At 37.0% G+C, this 8,632-nt stretch overlaps 1 long non-coding RNA gene across 1 annotated transcript; it reads left to right on the top strand.

The window, feature by feature from the left end:
* The first annotated feature begins 1,312 nt into the window (after positions 1–1,312).
* On the top strand, positions 1,313–4,365 carry LOC146443312 (uncharacterized). Its single transcript, XR_014856014.1, has 5 exons — positions 1,313–1,421; positions 1,516–1,569; positions 2,242–2,326; positions 2,896–3,070; positions 4,158–4,365. It is a non-coding gene; the product is annotated as an uncharacterized LOC146443312 (long non-coding RNA).
* Positions 4,366–8,632: the final 4,267 nt, after the last annotated feature.

Genomic DNA, 8,632 nt, shown 5'->3' with positions numbered 1-8,632 from the left:
TGACACAGATATCTACTATATTCACATAAAAAATCCAAAACAACAGAAAAAAGGGGAAGCACAATACTCCTTTTGACATTGCAATTGTAGAACAGGTTTTTCTTCAACTTGTGGAGGAAAGTCTGCAGCATATAAGAGGATATGGATTGTTAAGGCAATCATAGAATATCCTGAGCTGGAAGTGACCCACAATAATCATCAAATTCAGCTCATGGCTCTGCACAAGACAAGTTCAAAAATCACTCTGCCTGAGAGCGTTGACTAAATGCTTCTTAAACTCTGGCAGTTTTGGTTGTCATGACCACTTCCCTGGGAAGCTGTAACAGTGCCAAACCCACTCTCTAGGTGAAGAGCCTTTTCCTAATATCTCCCCTAAATCTCCCCTGACAGCTTCATGCAGTTCCCTTGGGTCCTGTCACTGGTGACCCACCCCTCCTTTTCCCTTCACTAGGAAGCTGTCCACTGTGATGTGTTCTGCCCTCAGTCTCCTCCAGGCTGAACTAGTGTCCTCAAGCTCTCCTCATTTGGATTCTCCTTTAAAGCTTTCTCAATCTTCATAGCCCTCTTTTGGATGGTCTCTAATAGCTTGTCTTTCTTATACTGTGGTGCCCAAAACTCCCCACAATATTAAGGATGAGGCTGCCCCAGTGCAGAGCAGAGCAGGACAATCCTCTCCCTTGCTCAGCTGGCAATGCTGTACCTGATGCCCCCAGAACAGCTTTGGCCCTCCTGGCTGCCAGAGCACACTGTGAATGAAAGGAGCTGCATTCACCTCTGGGATCCTCAATGTCAGAAGGACAGGGAGCCTTAAGAAGTCTTCAGGGTGTCCAAGGTCCAGCCCAGATCAGAGGAAGGTGGAGTGGCCAAGACATTTTGTTATTTGGTACCACCTCACACCATGGCCAGGGGTGGGGGAAAGACACTCTCTCTTGCTTCTGAGAAGAAGGGGCGCAGTTTCTGGTTGGGAGTGAGTGTGGTTGGGGTGGGATGGTGCCAGATCCTGTCACATCAGGCCTTGGTGAGAATTTTACATGCAAATCACCCTCCTCACAAAATCTGAAATTGGTAGAAGAGGATAATTTTTCCCCCATTCCTTGTGAGGAATAAACAAGTGAACCAGGACTCTTCAGGCTGAGAAAAAGACAACTGACCAACAGTAGGATAAAATGCAAGAATGACAGAAAGAATGTGAACATAAAACTATTGTTCATACTCTCCATCTAACAAAATGTCTACAGATGATCATATCAAATGGCAGCTGGCATTTAAAACAAAAGAATGAAGATGTTTCTTCACTCATCTATTTATATTTTAGGACTCTCTGATACAGGGACCAAATAATTTACATGGATGCAAAAAACCAGTTGGACAAACAGGGAAGGTGAAGATCACTGAGATTAATAAATTCAAGCCCTGAAGCAGTAAGTTCTTGAGATAAGAATGTCAGGGATCTGGGAGAGGGAGCTGCAAAGTACCAAGAATTCCTCCTCACTCTGACCCATCCTTCTTCCACAGGCTTCCTCTACTGCCTGCTTTTGGATGTGGCATACTGAAGATGGTAATCTCTTGGTATGACATGAACTGTTCTTTTTGAGCTCCAGAAGAGTCCTGTCTTTCGTCAACAAGATTCAACATTTCCCCTTCCATCTACCTTCTAAATGCTTATATAATTCCATTTGTTCATTCATTTCAAATTAAGGAACTGGCTTCAAAATTATAAGTCCAAAAAGCCTATTTCTGTCCTGGTCTTCTTTATCTATTACCTTGTCTCTTTAATTAGACTGTGTGAGCTATTGCAATTGAAGTTACATTAGGAACACAAAAAATTAAAACTATTAAAATGATGTGATACTGTGGGGATTATGCCATTATTTCTCACAGTACTTTCATGTTCCAATATTTTTATTTTTAATATCTTTCAACTGTCCTCAACATAAATTGAACCATGTAGATATTTTGCTAAATGAACAACATATACACTAAGACAACTCAAACAATATTTAAAGTCATTTTCCCCCCAAATTGAGAATGATAGAATACATGCCCTGTAATGCCATTACTCCATTATGCACAATAACCACAGACAAAATCCTGAGTTGCTTTAAGTTATTTTAGCAAAATTCCTTCCCACTTCTGTAGGCATTGCACCAAAATGCGCAAGCCCTCTAGCAATTCTTTTAAAGTTTGTGATTTTACAGAGCAGTTTGGTTCTTGAAAGACATAGATTTCTTGTATTCCTAGTGCCCAGAGAACAACACAAATTATTAAAAAGATCAATAGCAAGCAGAAAGAAACATGGAAGTCACATACTTGCAGTACTGAACAGGTAAAACAGGAGTATCTGAATTATATTTTTGTATTCTACCTGATTCACTGTGCTTATACTCAGCATCTTTCTCAGCCTCCTCATCATGGCTTGTAGATTTATTTTTGGAGAAAAATAAATATGCTAGTAGAGAGCCTAGTGTTAAAAGACATGCAAAAACCTAAAGACATATACAGTTGGAAAAAATTATCATAGTAATCCAACAGTGTGGAATAAATAATTCCTTTGATGGATTTAACTTTTTACTCTGTTTGGGCATGATTCTGGAAGATTTCACATTTTTCTAGAATTTTGGATAATTTGATATTACAGAGCCAACATAATTGACATATACTTGGGCCGCTCTTAGGTCAGGAGCAATTTCTTTTAAATTTCTGACACTGTATGTGGGCACATTTACTAAACTCTAACACCTCAAAATTTCTGAGACTAATGTAGGTCTGCCTGTGCTCATCAATCCTGTCATGATTTTTTCTCAGGCTGCTGTCCCTGAAATATGTTCACTCGAGATGGCTGCACAGCACACTGGAAACTTTGCATTTGTTATTGCTATTGATTTATTTATGCAGACACTATGCTGATTCTCCAGGATGACAGGCATTTATAACATCTCAGTCTTTGATGAATCTTCCAAAGTGTGAATGTCTGATCTATAAAGTTCCTTGTGATAAGGCTTCCTACAGACAGCTGAACCTCAGAGCTGAGTCGCACATGTAAGCACAGCAGCTCTTGGATAGTCCCAGGGTAAGAGCAATCCGTATGCATGAGTGTTTCAGAGGGACATATAGCACGATGCTATAAGAAGATAATTTGCAGTAACAAGCACTTCAATGACCCAAGCTAATCCTCTGCTTACTTCCATTTTCAGTGCAGATAGGCTTCCTCACATGCAGGTGGAATTTGAGTGGTAAATGAAGGGCATTTATTTTGTCTTCCCAGAACTCTTACCGAAGTATTGAGATTAAACCTGGGGTTATAAGGGGAGGGAGTAAGAACAGGCTGCCTTTTCCAGATGTGTCAGACAGTGAGTTCCTAGCAAAGGCTGGAATAAATTACTGCTTCTACTGGCAGCCACAGAAAATGAGTTTCTGTTCAGGGGCAAAGGAGACACGAACCTCTTTATATGCAACTTGGATTCAAACCTGGATTTTGCCTTTTTCCCTTCATCCTTTCTTTTCCTTTATTCAGTTAGACTGAAATCCCTCTTCTATGCTTCCTTAGAATAATTGTCTTGATGACTATAAATCCTCTCAGCAAATGAATTGTTAATAGGAGATTAATATGGGGGAATTGTTTTTCTTCCTCTTAACTCATCTGCTCACACAGAAGTGAGAGTCCATTATAACTGTGTTTTTTGTCAGTTTAACTTACCATTACTACACAATAATTTTATATATTTACTTAATATTGGCTCAAATTCTGCTTCAGATTTGTAAACATGGTACTTAGTGGGTTTAATACGCAACTTAGTTACATGTCTTTGCACAGAATTTTGTATTGAGTGATGAATGAGCCATAAAATATAAATGGTAGAATAAAATAATGTTCAAATTACTTTTTGAAAATTTGCTTGGGTGGTGTAGGCATTATTACATTCTAGTAAATTGCAATTCTGAGTAGTCCAGTATAAATCTTCTCAGAGTCAAGCATGTAAATAGGTAATGAACCTCAAGCCTTTTTAATTATTTGAAGAAAGTTTCTGAATTTTAGGTAGGCCTGTATATGTCTAGACAGATTTGCAATATAGACACTCGTAAGATTTTAAAGGAATATAATTTGTAATTTCAGTAAACCTCAACACTTTTGTTTCACTTGAATTTCTTTCTTTCAGAAATCAACAAAATTTTTGACAAAGATGGAGGTAAAACATTGCATCCATATCAAGAATGCAAATAAGAATTGGAGGCTGTTATTGCATTGCTTATAGAAACTTATGAAATGAAAGGGGATGAGAATTCCCTTCCAACTTCACACGTTATGTGACTCTGATTCTGTGAAAGTGCTGCAGTTCTACGTGGGGTTCCAAATGGCAGGAGAAACTGAGAAGCAAAGCAAATGAAAAATTATTATTTTGATGTTTATAATAATTTTTTGAATGTAGGTTATTCATTTTAAGAAAATAAACAGAATTACTATTTCCTTGTAAAATTAGTAATGTGAAAGAATAGCTTCTTATAAAAATATCAATTATTTTATCATTAGTTTATATATTTACAAACGCTGTAATGTACTGTTTATAACTGTTCAGACAGAATTTCAGAAATAATGAAGCAAAAAATAATTTAGCCAAAACACTCTGCTCCACTATGAATCAACTACAGGGTGAAATCACCAACATCCCTTTTCCAAACCTTTGGAATAATACCCAGTCTTGTGAATCCAAGCAGTCAAACAACTAATTATTTGTGGACTTATGAATCATGAAGCTTGAATCTTAGCATTCCAGAGCTCTTGTGAAAACTCTCACACAGCTTTTTCAGCTTTCATTCTTACTGTTGTACCATAAGAATGGCCGCTGTGCAGAAACTGTGAGATTTGTATTCTTTGAAGAACACAAAAAATTAATTTGTATTTGTTCAGATTTTTAAAAATTCTTTTCTAACTTCTTTTTTTGTCTTTCACTACTATCTCCCTACTTTATACCTGTTTTGGATGGTGAGATGGGTTGATGCTGGCTGGATGGAGGCGCCCACCAAAGTCTTTCTATCACTCCCCTTGCAACTGGACAGGGGAGGGAAAATATAACGAAAGGTCCATGAGTTGAGATAAGGCCTGGGAGAGGTCACTCACCAAATACTGTCACATAATTTTGAGAATTTACTTGTTTCTCAGAAAACTGAAGTTTTCTTCTCCTTTCATACTGTTTCAAATTTTAGATAATATTACTGAAATAAAAGTAGGGACGGATTTTCCCATGCTTCCTATTTAGAAAGTGGTTTGGCACGAAAGAAAATCAATGTGTGTCTTTAACAGGTGCTAAGTTTAACTGTTCTTTTTAAATACAAAAAAAGAGGAATATTTGCTTTGTTCCCATATTTTAATTTATTTCATTACATGCATTTGATACAGATGTTTGTTTAGTCACTATTCTCTAGGTATTCACATAAACTCAGGATTAGATCGTACTGTGATGACAGTGGGTTTATTTTACAGCTCAAGCATTGACCACTCACTGTAGAAGTGAAAGTCATTCCTTTCCATTTCAGCTACATTCTTCCAAGAAATTTGTCCTTAAATCTGTTACTAGAAAGGCAAAGTAATCATAGATATCTCCACAGTCATCCTCGTGCATCAAGTACTTTGACATCTCTGGATGTATTTTACCACCAAAACCAGTTCTAAATCAACCAGCTACTTAAAAAACTACAACTGGCTAGTAAAGGAATATGAATCTTCAAATGCACTTGGAATAGCCCAGGAAAAAAAAAGCACTTGTGTAAATAAAGGTCAATTATCTTTTCTTTAAATATCACATTACACATTTGTAATTAAAATACCAATTGTTTGGCTTAATATCTTCATTCTTAAAACATTGTCATCTCAGGAAAGTAAGCAACCAGATTACAAAATTCTTCAGCACAATCAGTTTCGAATAAGTTCAAATCATGTGCTAGGCAGTCAGAGAATTGTCTGATCTCATTCCCTACTTTGAATCAGATCATGAACAGAACTGAAATTAATGAATATGTTGCTGCCAGGAAATTAATTTCTCCCAGGTTTTTGCTCCATAAAGAATTTTGCATTCTGTTTAGATATCCTTAAATCATCATTCATGGCTTGCAGCTAAGATCTCTATTTATAGAAGTAAATCTTTTGGCGTAGAAACAATCACATATTTTGGAGGTTAGATTAGGACTTCAATTAACCTCTTGTTTTATTCCTCTCAGCTTCTAAATTGGTAACAGGCAGATTAAAAAAACCCAGATTGTTTTAAATTGTTGGAATCACTTCAGATTACATTGCTTACATTCTATGATGTTGCTTGTTACTATCACACGATGAAACATAATTTGTCAAAATGACATATCAGTAACATGGCAGAAACACCAGATGTCATAGGATGTAGGAACTGCCAGCCTAATTTAGGTAATTTGTCCTTTCCAGCCAACCTGTCTTTAATAGTGGCCAGAACCAGATGCCTCAGAAGAATGAAAATCTTCAAAAGTTAAAAATGTTTGAAAAATCATTGCAGGAGAGCATGTTCTTTGTTTCTAAATCCTGCTTGGCAAACAATTGACTTATTTCCTGCAATATACAGATTTCTGTGATAACTCTTAGATTCCTCAAGTCTTGCAAAGGTCTTCAGTTTCCTCTAATTTTGATTATGTTCTTAATTCTCACTTTCATGTCATTCTCAACTTCTTTACTCCATGTTTCAACTGGCTTTCTACATGTAATTTAGGATGTGATTCAGCAAACCAAACAGAAGAAATATTTGTGCAGGTAACCACATACACATTGATTAAACGCATATATAAAGAAACAAACTATATTATAGTGATCATCTTTCACAAAAGTATGTTTTACAAAGGATCTGAGAGAATCAAAATGACATTTTCTTCCAGATGCATTCATCTGGGGTGTATCTTACATATATACCATATGCATAGATGACAAGCAGTGAAGTGATATTCCAGCTTATATTTTGTTGAAAGTTCACATGACCTTCACATAAACACAATTTTGACTCACTTGAGACAAACAGAGGAAAGCAATTTGCCTTTTCTCATGGAGTTAGAGAAACTTCAGAAGTTTGTGTTAGTAAGAACATAGACTTTCTATCCTTTTTTATCTGAACCACTTTGCTAATTTCTAGTTTAATAAGTAGACAGTAAGTATAGAAAACTGTAATTCTTTTGTGAGGAGTAATGATTTACTGACATTCTATTAAGTTAGACAGCAAAATTCAATTTTCTGACTTCTGGTAAGGAGCGAGCTTCATTTCACACCACGAGCTCTTGAGAGAGTATCCATATAGTTCAAGAAGCCTATTCCTCAGTGCTTGTTGCTCTCACAGAAACAGAAATCATGACATTTTTAAAGCAGCTTTTCCCATTTTCAAAATTTTTATACACTTTTGTGACTGCAAGGGACTTACCAGCACTGCTGCTTCAAATTCTCATGAGCTGTAGAAAAAAAGTGTTTATTCCTTGTTGAGGAGTGCTACCTTGCAATGACGTGCCTAGCTGATTGAGAAACAGTGTCTGTAAAAACACCACGGAGGAACTACATGGATGAAATAGGTAAAAGGGAGGATAATCTCATTGAGAATGTAGCTGATTTTTACCCTCTTACTTTGTCTTAGATGCAGGATGATGCCAGAAAAAAACAACTTACTGAAGCAGCACTGGTAGACAGTGAATGACGGGCACTCTGAGCAGCCAGCCTCCTCAGGGGCATCTGAACACCGCTTATAGCAATCCAAATCCAGTAATGAATTTATAAGCAATAAGCTATTTACTTTGCTGCATTTTGTTAGGCTTCAGCCTTGGACCCTGAGACTATTTAGGGGGAAAAGAAGAGCAATATCACATAGTACAGTTCAGTTCCACTTGATCACATCTTTCTGATAACTAGATGAAGCTTGAGCTTGACTTCAATGCTTGTAAGGTAAAGAAAAGGTACAGCATAAAGATGAACAGAAGCAAGCAGGCAGGAAAAAGCAGCAACCTGTTTTTTCCACTCTTATTAACACATAATTATCTTGGTTCAAGTTTTTACACTTCTCTTTCTCTTACTTCCTATCCTGATGTGTATATAGGGAGGTCCAGATGTCTGTTACACCATAATGTCAAATCAAACATACTGGCCTGAGAGCTAACATAGGCCTGCAGCACTTCTGTTGCTAAATTTATAGGAAAAACAAGGATTTCTTTTTAGCACTAATTATTTTTTTCTTACTAATGAATTTGTGATACACTATTAGACTATAAGCAGAGACAGTGGATTTATGCACATCATGTAGTTTTTCTGCTCCTCTTGAATATATTTTTTAGTCAGCCTTTAGTTTTATACTAAGCTGGATAGTAAGCTTTCATTTTTTCCTGCAATTGTAGGTTTAAAGTCAGGTCCATTCACTGTGGTACAGATTTCTGGCTGAAGAATGGAGGTTGGCTGTTAGAGATAAGATTGTGTTTGGGGATGGACTTGCAGATGCCTAAGTGGGAAGCTGAAGGCACATACAGTATTTTGGTTTTGGTGTGGTGGGTTGACCTGAGCCAGTAGTTTAAGTTGTTGCACAGCTTCTCTGTTGCCCTACTCTGCCCCAGAAGATGAGGAGAATAAGAAGAGGAAAAACAAGAGAAC

Source organism: Lichenostomus cassidix, chromosome 1Aa (assembly GCF_008360975.1).
Source record: "Lichenostomus cassidix isolate B80296 chromosome 1Aa, HeHo_3.0, whole genome shotgun sequence".
Classification (NCBI taxonomy): Eukaryota; Metazoa; Chordata; class Aves; order Passeriformes; family Meliphagidae; genus Lichenostomus; species Lichenostomus cassidix.
The sequence above is the reverse complement of the archived record's forward strand: the minus strand, read 5'-3'. Positions and strand labels throughout refer to the sequence as shown.